Source organism: Ptychodera flava, chromosome 9 (genome assembly GCF_041260155.1).
Source record: "Ptychodera flava strain L36383 chromosome 9, AS_Pfla_20210202, whole genome shotgun sequence".
Lineage (NCBI taxonomy): Eukaryota > Metazoa > Hemichordata > Enteropneusta > Ptychoderidae > Ptychodera > Ptychodera flava.
In genome coordinates, this window is record NC_091936.1 from 17417913 (window position 1) to 17431596 (window position 13684).

General features: G+C 39.5%; 1 long non-coding RNA gene across 1 annotated transcript; it reads right to left on the bottom strand.

The window, feature by feature from the left end:
- Positions 1-8101: 8101 nt before the first annotated feature.
- LOC139139607 (uncharacterized) lies at positions 8102-10721 on the bottom strand. The gene is made up of 3 exons (XR_011553835.1): positions 10668-10721; positions 8791-8930; positions 8102-8191 (listed from the first exon to the last, which is right to left on the bottom strand). It is a non-coding gene; the product is annotated as an uncharacterized lncRNA (long non-coding RNA).
- Positions 10722-13684: the final 2963 nt, after the last annotated feature.

The following is a 13684-nucleotide window of genomic DNA, read 5'->3' on the forward strand; positions in this document are numbered from 1 at the left end:
ACGCCAGAAAATCCTTACATTTCATATCCGAAGGTTTTGTTTCCATTTTTTTGAAGAATTAAATTAGTACCTAACTAGCTTTTATACGAAGGTGGAATTCAGTCATTTTACTCGACAAGAAAGGTCATTATATTATCACCCGCAGTAATTGAAACAAGAGTGTAAATTTTACTAGATATAATGCTATCCGGAGAATGAGCCCAAGGTCGACTGGCTTAGGTCTGTGTAAAAATACTATTTCCGTCTTTAAAGCTCAATTAGCTGTATTTTTTTGCATCCATTTTCGTGAAGATGTGTTGAAATCAAAAATCACAAAACACTTCATGGAACGCTTGGCGACGAATGTACAATTAATACAATGTAAATAATGTCTACAAGCAAGTCACATAATGGCCGCCGCGAGCGAGTACACAAAACCTGTGAACAACAACCGAATTATGGGAATTTGTGACATTTTCAAAGATAATATGGCTTAATGACGGCAATAAAGACATCTTCCCGAAGATTTGGTTTTTTGGGGGGGCAAGTAAAATGCAAAAAGATACAGCTCAAGTGGCTTTAAACTTGACCGACCAATTCTTGTAGAATTGCATTTTCCATAGTTTTGCGCATACTAGCACACATTCAAGGTAACCCGCCATTCGAAAAAGAAACTTTTCCCTGGGCACTTCCTTCATATGTAGGACGATCAGAGGTCAGATTTCCACAAAAACAGGACAGCTGAAACTTAATTTGCTAAAAAGGTTTCACAATGGTTCTACATGCAAGCAGCAGATCAGAAGATGACAACTTTGCTAGCCAGAGATGTTTTGTTGGGTAATGAAAATCCCCCGAAACAGCGATTAATTCTTGGAGACTATGCTAGCTACGCCTATCTAACCAAGCCGTGCGGACCGGACGATGAGAAAATGGTTGTAAAGAGCACGCAAGTCTCTCAGGCTGAAAAAACCATCATGATCACGGGATAACTAAACTGTCCGCACTCGTCTGTAAAGAATGGAGACACAATACAACAATCTCATTGGTCTTTTGTTCTCTTCATTTTTTATTGCTTATGATTCGAAAAGTGCATTCGTTCTATATTACGGTCATACTTGTTGTAGAGCGTCACCTACAGACCGCAATTTGGGTGGGATGATTGGTCTATGTCAATATGTATATCTTCGTATGAAATCAGGCGATGGCCGTAGTTGGGATGGTTCCCGTAGGCCGCGGACGATTTTTCGATTTGGGTGAAATCGACATAGTAGTAAGGGCCTGACATGTAGGAACGCCCACACGTGTGACTGTCGTCCCTGCTGTCCAAGAGGTTTACCGCCACGCGTCTGAATTCGCCGTACTGTCTCGGTTGTCTGGTGGGATTGCTGAAGACGTCGCTACTTGTTTCTGCATTCGGGTTCATCTCGTCTCCGATAAGTTCTTCTTGTAGGTGCGTAGGTCACTTCATCTAGAAGCAAAAGGCCCATGTAATTTAAACAAATCTGCACGCTACAAATTACAGCCGTGCAAACACTTTACCCTATACAAGTCCCTCTGTCTCTCAACACTGCTCCTTGTTTGCATTACAATGATGTGACCAGAACTATTAGACTGAGCGAAATGAGCCTTTGGGCCTCGCGGTGCTTGCTCGCTGAGCTTAATCAACACCAATTTGCAGCTTACTGGTCGTTGAAGGCGCGAGAGGGTTATAAACAGCATGGCGCCAATATGGGGACGCTATACCCTCTTATTATCCGTAACTATAGTTACAATACTCACCTCGCAAGAAATTGTATTCGTCTTTCTCCGTCAGATAATGGCAATCCACATGTTCGATATCAAAAGGATTAAAATGAATATGGGCATGATCCATGTCAGCAAAGAAAACCCCGTTTTCTCCGAGTACCTTAACAGAGTTAACAGATATAGCATTATCAAAAATTCTCCTTCTCTGATCTGATTAAAATCAGAAGAAGAGACGTGTCGGTCTTTTTTTCTAAATCGGGGAGGGGGTGCGAACTAAGACCATAGAAAGAATGCAAAAATTACCGACAATTCTATCTTATTTAATCAGATTAGTCCATGCTCTAGCCGGATAAATTTTGGTGAATAATCTCAAAATTTAACAAAGTTTGGATGATAGTGATGTTGTATTTAAAAACTCCAATGTTTGTTCGTGTAAACGTGTAAACGCTGTAATAAAATACCTTTCAATTTAGAGACAAATTTCATCATATTACAAGGCATCTATTCAACTTTTCAAGTATTCACCTTTAATTATTTCTTCAGCATTACCAGTGCCAGTACCTTAACCCCTTTAAGATGTAGAAGTCTAGTTTTAAGACACTTTGGCGCAGTCCTCACGTCTGACTTTATATATATATATATATATATATATATATATATATATATATATATATATATATATATATATATATATATATAATGCTAAGTTTTGATGATTTTGTTTTTATTTTTATTTTTTTATGTCAATTGCAAATTCTTACTCTACTCCCAAAAAATGTTGAAACATCAACTTTTTAGCTTGTCAATATAGCAAATACAATTATTATAAAATGCATTCTTATTGTTTATATTTGAATTGTGGTCCAGTCTAGAACTCAATTGTCAACAACAGCAACGCAGTTTACACGTGGACAGGCTGGGTTGACAAGCTGAATACTGTGTACATCAATATGCTCCGGGGAGTAGAAGAAAAAAGTATAGTTGATATTAAAAACAAAAATTGCAAAAATCATCAAAAGTTAGCATTACCAGCCTTTAAGTTTATCTTGTGCAACGGACGCTGAAATGGTGCTGAAACTGTGTCAGCGTCACACTGTTACTTTTTATTACCGACTTTGCATTCATCAAAAGTTTTTAATGAATTTCTGGCACAACAGATTCATGTACTACATACCGTTCCCCTCTGGCTGCTCGTGCCAATGTCGTAGACGACGAAGGCGGTGTTTTCGTCCACACCGACGCCCACTTCAGCACCACGACTCAGACCCATGGTGTCGGCCAGGAGACGTATAAGACGGCCTTCCCTGCCCGATTCACTTCAAAACAGAAAAGATAGAAACTAGTTTCCTGCGCGTGTGCCATTTGAATTCACATGCACTTATGATACTGTGTAAACGTGATACAAGGAAACCAAGTGCCGTTGAAATTTCTTCCGCTTAGTATTTTCACGACAAACAAGGTTATCACCGAAGAATTACATCATTCTAATTCCATAACGTTGCAGTTGACAGTGTGCTGAAGATTAAAGCAACATTCCGTAACGATTCGTCCTTCTTTCTTTAATCTTTTGCTCCTGTCTTATTTAATGTCGATAATTACATAGCCGTCTGGTCATCCATATAGGTGTTGGGAAAACGAGAAACGAGTTCAACCCTTTACTTTTGCTCGGAATTCATTTTCACCTTTCTAGTCTGTTCATACTTGATATAGTTCTACATACAATTTACTAAATGTTTGTCATCTCATCTGTATATTTATTACTTATTTTATCATTGGTTACTAGCTGTAAACTGACTGTTCTTGTTAGCGGTGAAAAGGTTATGAAAATAATTGAAATTTAATATTTCCATCCATTAGCATTGTGTTTGATTAGTTCATGTGAACCCTGCCTGCTGTTTTCAGGTTATATGCGATAGAAAAGTTAACAAAAATCACACAGCTACATGCAATGCTCGTGCGTTGCCATGTCAGTGGGCGTTACCTGAAATGAGTATCGAGTACCACGTCATCGATCACACCCAGACCACCGTCCTTATCGTACGTAAGGCCATCATTCGGTCGTCGGGATGCGACGTGCAAGCGCATGATCCGTACACCAAACCAGACCAACTTAGGCCGCCGGTCACCATGACAGTTGAACTCAGACAGGTCGTGCCGGCACCTGTACCGCCGATCACTGCACCGTCGGCGTATCTTTCCTTCAAGGCAATTAAAGCCGGGGACTCGACGCGACCACTCAGAAACCAACTATTGGCCAATCACATTGTGGAAGCCGCAATGAAATACAAGTTGAAATGTTGTGTGAAATAATCAAACCATAGACAGTAGAATTCAGCTGAGAAGTGGGATGATCAAACTGAAAATTTTGCGAACAAATTTTGATAGGTCTGGACAAATCCGTGTTTGTAAAATATGGTGTGGTAATACAGGTCAAAATATGGAGACCGAGGAAACCGGCGTGGTGCCGGCAATACATTGAAGTAAAAACAAGGCAGTATTGCTGAAGGCAATGAGTTCTTGGGCCGAGATAGAGTAATTTTGAGGACAATATATACTACTATTCAAATATGGTCTTGAATTTCCTCCTGTCAATTAGGCATTTGATTAACTGGTTATTAAACGAAGCAATCGCATGACAACGGCAAAATATGTCTTGCAACTTTTGTGGAGTTTGAGGCAGGGGTTCTTTATTATAGTGAAATTGCTTAAACTCCTTAAATATTCAAATTACAGCAAATTTCTTTTGTTCTCGATGGTAGATGTCTAATATTTAGATGGGCATATTTAGATTTCTACCCTATAGTTATCCCTATGTACCAAAAATCGGACATCTAGCTCTATTGGCTTGCTCAGAATTAGATATGCGAATAATTAATGAGGTACAATATGTGGTGTCATAAGGTGTCCCATCATACCAAATATGAAGGGTGTAGCACTTGTGGTTACTGAGTTGTGGACAAATATATATATTTGAGGTCAAAGGTCATTGAGGTCACATGACATTTTGTCAAAATAATTGTATTGCTAAGTTATTCCTATATACCAAAAATCGGACCTCTAGCTCTATTGGCTCGCTCAAAATTAGATATGCGCATAATTATAAGGTACAATATGTGGTGTCGTTAGGTGTCTTATCATACCAAATATGAAGGATGTAGCACTTGTGGTTACTGATTTGTGGACAAATATATATATTTGAGGTCAAAGGTCATTGAGGTCACGTCACATTTTGTCTAATAATTGTATTGCTAAGTTATTCCTATATACCAAAAATCAGACCTCTAGCTCTATTGGCTCGCTCAAAATAAGATATGCGCATAATTAATGAGGTACAATATATGGTGTCATAAGGTGTCCTATCATACCAAATATGAAGGCTGTAGCACTTGTGGTTACTGAGTTGTGGAACAAATATGTATATTTGAGGTCAAAGGTCATTGAGGTCACGTGACGTTTTGTCAAACAAATTATATTGTTAACTTATCCCTATATACCAAAAATCAGACCTCTAGCTCTATTGGCTCGCTCAAAATTAGATATGCGCATAATTAATGAGGTACAATATGTGGCGTCATAAGGTGTCCCATCATACCAAATATGAAAGGTTTAGCACTTGTGGTTACTGAGTTATGGACAATAATGTATATTTGAGGTCAAAGGTCACCAAGGTCACATGATATTTTGTCAAAATGTCTGAGATATCTGCGTGAACCGATGGACCCACTGATGGACTCACGGACGGCTATGACCCAATCTATAAGCCCCCTGGACTTTATCCGTGGGGACAAAAACTGTGTCACTGCATCCTTTAGGCAATATGAATACGATGAGAAACTAAATTTTTATTTTTCTTGGCCTTATACATGAAAGTCTATGGAGAACTGCCTTATACATGGGAGTCTATGGAGGTGTAAACTAAAAAGTCCTCTAACACGGCCAAATTCGATCGCATTGTGAAACAAATCGACGTGCATCTGTATGGGGTTGGGTACTATTCTTGTGCAAAGTTTGAAAGAAATTGACCAGGGCATGTCTGAGATATCTGCGTGAACGGACGGACGGAAGGACTGACATGACCAAACCTATAACTCCCCCAGGACTTCGTCCGTGGGCACTAAAAACAACGCAACAGTTATTACAGCTACACCGGCGGTAGGTTCATATCCAGAGCCCCGTACGGTCTGCCGCCGTCGCTTGAAAACAATCTCATAAACCTGGCCATATGGGCAACTGTGTATGAGCAGCTGGATACTTGACTTCCCGGAGAAGGCGAGCTGTCACGTTCAAGCTCAGGATTATTTGTCGATCAAATTTCAGTAAATTTACCTTACCTAGATGAAATTTTGTCTATATGCTGAAATTTCGCCGAAGTTTGACAAAATTGCATCGATTTTTCAGGTTCATATCCGACATTTTTGAGTTTTGAGTGCAGACAGAAATAAGTTTTGAGGCAACATGGCTGCGACCCCATGTTGACCCCTAGCCCTGCGTACGATGCTATGTGCTACAGCTAACACACAGCATCGTACGCAGGGCTAGCGAGAGAGTTGCCGACATCGACGGTTATTTACGAGAAGTGAATAAAAGACTGTCATTTTTGGAAGCGATCGAGTAGCTGAGGTAGGCTGGGATACGACTTGGGCCCAAGAACGCTGAATTTCGGCAGTAATTTGGCTTTTTACGTCAAGTCCCAAAATGGATTTGAAGTCACCGACCCTACGTACGCGTACGGGTCTTTGCAGGGCTGTGGTGAGCGGGGCGATTAGCTGTAGCGGAACACACAGCATCGTACGCAGAGCTAGTTGACCCCAAGTGAAAATGTGTTCGCGATCAAATCTTCCTATATTTTTTTCAGAATTTTCGACAAAATCATTGCTTCTTACATCTTTTGTAAAATATAAAATATTAAAATAAAAATGCGATGTGCCATGTCTCCAGATTTCTAAAATATAGTTCGTTGACCGTTCGACGGAATACTCATTTCGCAAACTTGTGACGCAGTTGAAATTCAATACTGACCACCAAATAATCTTAATGAGACGAGATCATTCTAGACATCCTCCAAATTATCCAACCATTCGCGTTAGAGTTCAGCTCGCTTAGAGGATCATACAATTCTCGGCCTTCGTTTAGATCGACCCTAATCTCTCCCATTTAGGAAATAAATACACAAGCTACCTTGACAAAACTTCGTGCACCATCCAGGACCAAACACACTACAAATCTGTCTTGACGTCATCATCTCCTTACATGGTAATCGGCATACCGTATTTTTTAGCAAAGGAGACACAGAATACGTCGGAGTATTCAGTTTCAAAACGTATTACATTGTGTGATGTTGTCAAAAAAAGGTAATGTTACTGCAGTGGTATAAATTACAAAACACAAAAGTTCAAATCAGTTATTTTGGACTGGCTTTACCCAACATTTCATATTGTTTCTTATGCCAGATTTGACCACGTGCTTACTGGCGACCCCTTTACATGCAAATTTGTGTCAAATGGTGTGTTCTCCTGGAAAAACAAACGTACGATTTCTATATGAAGGAGGCGAAATTTGCCCTCAAAACTCAAAAACCACCCCTTTATGGGGTGTACCTAGCTATTTTGAACGAGCTTCTCGAATCTGCAGCTCTATTTCGAAATGATGGTCTGGTTTTCTCAGCTCAAGGATAAGTGTTCTCCATCGCTGTGGGCATTACTATTCTCAACTGGGGGTACAGTTTCCAGTCGTAATGTTTTTCATTGTGTCCGGGATATAAAACCTTTCCTTTTCACAATTTTACTTCGATTAACACTAGTCCACATCTTGTCAGCGATTAAACATGTTTCAAGTTTAAATGTTAAATTCTGGTCTCGAGCCCTCTTGTTCGACCAAACTGAAATTACCCCTCCCACTTTGGCTCGTCCAGTGGGTGTAGCAAGGGTCGTGCCATCGCCTAGGAAACGGAGGGTGCATTAATTGTTGCATTTCGATGCACATTTTGATTATATTCAGAAGATTTTGTGGCAAAAACTCAGATAGAGAAGCATAATATTCACATCTCACTTATTCAAGACTGGCTGAGAGCAGCACTTCCATTCAGTTAACATCATTACGCCATTTATTATGCCAAGAAAGATGAAGCCAAGACATTTTGCCTCCCTGGTCTCAGCCAGGAATGGTTTACCTTACAGAGTTTTTCCCACGGAATGAAAACAAATGTACTTGGGCTGAGGCCCAAGTACAATAAGTTGACTCTTGTCAGAGCTACCGACAACAATACAATATAGCTTTATATATTACATTTACAATGTAGAGCATCAAGCTTAATGTCGAATGACGACAGAATACAGACTTCTTGAAGTATTAACTAAAATCAGACAAGTACCTTTCTATAATACGTGTCTGCTCACCGTCTCCGAAGAAAAAACCCGTCTGTTGTTGGATGCTATCGACTACATCCGGGTCGCTGTTTTTATCTGTCCTGTGATGATGGAAATTTGCATATTATAGAAAGGATGCGAGACCTATAACGCTCGCCTTTAGCTGGTGCATTCATCCATTAAATATGAACCAACTGGGTATATATAATCATTGTAGATAGTAATCACAAAACGTTTTTGACGGAAAACCTTATCAACCAAGGTTGCGGTTATGGTTAAAGTCAAGGCGAAAATAAGCATTTTGGTAATTGCTAGCTTCTGACCGCCCTTCACAGCAAATAGCTATTATTGTCCTTTGCATTGAGACAAAAAAGATTATCGACGATACAGAAGCATTGATATTTATGTCAAAAGTAAGCTTATGTCAATTTCGTGACAGCGGTGGCAATCAAACATGATGGCTACCAGAGGATAAGCAATTATAAACGAAGTTCAAAGGGGTTCAAAAATATTTTGAGTCATAGTTATTCGAAAGGATTTACTACCACGTTTCCATGCTAGTAGGTTGAACTGAAAACAGCATTACCATAGAGGGAAGACTTCTATTTGTCTGTTAATGCACGGTAGAATGGGCATATTTACAGCAGAAGTTTGGTTAGACCCAAAGCTGTCCGGGCGCCAAGCAGATTTTCATACTTACGTGTTCACAGTAATCGGTACGTAATAGGTGCTGGCGGCACCATACTCGTTCACAAACATGTTGTCATAGTACAAGTAACGGCCCCATGGATCGTCGGATGCCGTGGTGACTACGCCGATTTTGGCTACACCTCTGCCTCCCTGAGGATGGAGTCAAACAAAATTATCATACTGAAATATGGTAGAAACGGAAGTGCCATAAAGTGTTTTTTAAAGGTAACAACTAGTCTACTAGACTAGTTGTTATAATCGAACTCTCGGAGCATCGTTATAAAATGTCCACGGCTATACTGCTCTTTAAGGTACCTATGTACACTCATATTGACAAAATACCAAAAAATCTGTATTTTCTCTTTTTTATCTCATCAATAATTTTTAAAGATTTGATCTTACGACGTTACAAAGCTATAGTTTATGATAATTTAGGCTACTAGCTTGAAATTATGTATTGCCCAAACAATGCGCCCAATTCACTGAGTATACTTCAGCAACTATACGACCCAATGAAAACTCTGCATTCTCATTAGCATAAGCGTGGAAAAATAGTGGGAGATCAGAGTTTTTGAAATTCATTTAAGTTAGGTCATGGAAATGCATTGTTGGACTAATTTTTGCTATTTTCAAGAGAGATTGAAGTAAGATACGCATAATTTTCTTTCATTGGGAATTAAGTGTACATGAAAATGAACGAACATTGTACTTTGTGCAATAAGTGTCTGGAGCACCACGAATGAAGATTGAATTAGACTAAATATTTCAAAACTCATGAGATTTGCTGTTGTTTGATTTTGAAACGGAAGTAAACGATGTCAATTCATCATTCATTTTATATTTTATTTTTACGAAAATTCAAGCGTTGTGGGCAGACTTCGTCCATTTAAAACACTTCAAAAATAAATAAAAGTTCTACAAAAATTACAAAGAACATCAATCTGATTAAAATCAGATGTAGAGTACGGCGACGTCTACTTACGCGTACGCAGAATTCTCTCGCTGTCGCCTCTCACTACGGCGACAGGGAGAGAATACCGCGTACCCATAAGAAGACGTCACCGTACTCTACATCTGATTTTAATCAGATTGAAAGAACACATGCATAAAAACGACGGCGTAAGTGAAAATGTACCTGTGGAGCTAAATACACATGTACATGTGTTATGTGCGCCGGCTCATAATTCTGTGGTGAACATTAGCCTGTGATAGTCCAACGGATAATTCGGTTAGGGTAAGGCGCGAGTTATCCTGTTATACATTTCACACAAACGCTTCAGGTAGCCCTAAACAGCTATTGATCAGCAATATTCCCGTGGTCGTTATAATGTTGCGCGCAGCGTATCTCGTGTGAGCCGGCTTTTGGTATCTGCCACGTACTTTTACATGATTTTGACTCTCAGATGAAGATTTCCCAGGGATCCGAATAAACGAAGCAAATTTTCTACACGTTATGACTTTTTGAAGTGCAGAAAATCAATTTTAACCGGCAACTTTTGCGCCTGAGCTCATTAACTAGCCACAGTGACTAGAACATCTAACTTGTCTCCCAATTGAAACTGATGTAGCATGAGTAGCTTTGTTTCACCAGACGGCAGTCCAATAGGCGAACAAGGTATACAATGTACCGAGCTCCGTGTCATGGTCCGATGGTATAAGTGGCGGTTTGCAATCAAAGGATGGTGGACTCAACGTCTGACGTTACCACCTGCGAGAATGCGTTATATTGAGCAGAGAAGGCGCAGTACTGACGATACGTCTCTCGCCCTTTGAATTATGGGTACAGCGAGTTGATGGTGCACCTATACGTATAGGATGAAACCTCAGTGAATTACAAATGAAGTCGACGAAAACCTTGCTAAATAACAATATCAGGAGGATACTCACTGCAAGATTGACAACTTCATTCCAGATGGCTAGGTTATCGTCGGCGAGTCCACCTCGATCAAAACCAGATTTTTTGCAGCATTGGCAAACGCCGCTGCCAAGCAAAGATATAGAACGGTGACTGATACCCTCATGGTTTGCTAAAGCGGCATTAGTGGTCGACGGTTTATATAGCGAACAAAAGTTTAGGGTTTTCCATTTCGAGGCACGTACAGCCTTAAGGGGTAGTACTGGTGCGGGAAAGATCGTAGGGACAGCCAGGTGATGCGAACCATTAGCTTTCTAGATAAGATATTCCTTTGAGTGTACAGGAAACGTGAGTCACCAATTTTCGAGATAAGATATGCCTTGCGTGTACAGAGACTGGCAATATTCAGCTATTTTGTAGTTTCGGCTATTTTGTAATTAAAGTGAACACTAATCGATAAAAACGCCTTTTGTACGTTCTCACTGCAAGTTTCCTCACATAAAGCTTGAACAAAAATTAAGATCTTTCCATTTCGAGGCGAGCAATACCTTGAGGGGTCGTTGGTGCGGGAAAGGTCGTGGTGACATCCAGGTGATGTGAGCCGCTAGTTTTCGAAATAAGACATTCCTTTGCGTGTCCAGGGACTGGCAATTTAACAGGATTATATTTATGAACTCGCTGATTATTAAGTGAACCCTTATCGATAAAAAACAGTTTCTATTTTCTCACTGCAAGTTTCCTTACATAAACTTTGAACAAAAGTTGAAATCTTTCCACTTTTAGGCGCGTACTGCCTTAAGGGATCGTTGGTGCGAAATAGGTCATGGGGACAGCCAGCTGATGCGAGCCATTAGTTTTCGAGATAAGATATGCCTTGCGTGTAGACAGACTGGCAATTTAACAGATTTATATCTACGAATTCGCTTACTGTGTTATTAAAGTGAACACTTATTGATAAAAACATGTTTTTTTACGTTCTCACAGCAAGTCTCCTTACATAAAGTTTGAACAAAAACTAACATAGTTTATTGCAAAATGAAAGGAAAAATGAAAAAAACTTCATGTACATGCAAAAAAATCAAAACCTTGTCAAAACTATGCTACAAACCAAAATCAATAAAATAAATAAAATATATAGAAACAGACGAAAAATGCACAGGTATAGACAGGTGACTCGAGCTTAGGGGATCATGGTAACATGATACGAGCCCGGGGGTCAGACAGATGGGAACAGGACAGACAAGGAAGCAGTATGGAGTATGAAAAGGGACTCAGGCCTTGTAGATCCAGGTGACATAATACGAGCCTGCACTGAGGAAAATGCTCGATATACAACACTAATACACATTCGCTGATTTTGTACATTTGCCAAATAATTTAGGGTAGCTAGATACCTTTTAGACACTTTCAGATTTTTATTTTTTTCTCAGTTATAGAAGTCAGCAAGCCCAATTAAGTATATATTTTCGGAAAGCCGAGATATTGGGAAATGCGACCGTGCACAGTGCACAGTCATTATTTGCATAGTTGTCACTAACAACTTAAAGGGGTTTTGCTGAACCTTCCAAAATTCGGTTTTTCCTCCCTTTAGCAAAACACGCTGCACGATTTCCGGTTGAAATTGTCCATCGACAAGCATTTGTAATACCCATTAAATCCGTGTCTGGGATTTCCTTTATATGCCTTAATTTTTTCGTTATGCACTATTAAAGGTTATTTATTTATTTATTTCACCAGAAGTACAAATGATGCAAAAATACAAATACAATTATCATGAGAAAAAGAAAGTAATGCAAAAATGATAACAATGCAATACTAGTATCAGAACCATGAAAAATAATAATAATAATAAGATTACATAAACAGAAAATCTGGTGAGGACCAAGAAAGTAGTTCTTCAAGAACTAACCTAGTGCTTGGCCCGGACAATAAATTTACATAACAAATAGAGTGAAATAGTTAGAATACGTACTAGAGATAGAAAAAGTAGACATGAAGAAAATTAATTGTGTTAGACTAAGGTGCTTTCCAAGGAATCATAATTGTCGCGCCATAAAATTAGAACGGAGACTCGGAGAAAATATTGTAGAAACGTATTTGAAGGGTATTGCTAAGACTTGTCAATGCATAAATTTCAACCGGAAATTGTGCAGTGTGTTCGCTAAAGGGAGGAAAACCCGATTTTTGGAAGGTTCAGCAAAACGCTTGTCACGTGACTATTATGCAAATAATGACTGTGTACTGTGCACGGTCGGATTTCCCAATATCAGGGCTTTCAGAAAATATATACTTTATTGGGGTTTGGGACTTCTATAACTGAGAAAAAAATAAAAATCTGAAAGTGTACATTACGTATACTATAAACACTTAGTCTGCAAATATATCAGCATTACGCATACGCTTGGTCTGCGTATTTCCATATACAAAGATATACGTTACGAATACCGCTAATTTTTTTATTCCATACATGTCAATATACGTAAATATACTGAACGTATATCAAGCACATGGCCCAGTGCTGGAGGAGTCAGACAGGTGGAGAACGGAAAAAAAAAAACAACGTAACATGCAAGACTCGAAGCCCAGGGGATGATTGGGATATCACGATACCGAGACTAGGGGAGCCAGACAGATGGAGAACGGAGCAGACGAAAAAACACATTCGTATAGACAGGTAACTAGAGCCCCGGGGATTATGGTGACATGATACGAGAATTCAGGGGTCAGACAGGTAGGACAGAACATATGACGAAGCATGAGTGGGGTATAATATGAGATTTGGGCCCAGGGGACTAGGGTCATACGAGCCTGAAAGAGAGTCAGACAGGCGGTGAACAGAACAAACAATGAAACATGCGTGATTGTGATATTATACGAGCCTGGGAAGTCGAACAGGTGGAGAACAGAACAGATATGATAAGTGTTATGGAGTATAAGCGTAAAAAACGCAAGCAAATAGACAACAAAAGCGATGAACTGTAAAGCTAACCGAAAATCAGTGTTAACAGTTCAGGTGAAGCAAAGTCCCTGCAACAGCACATTGGCAATG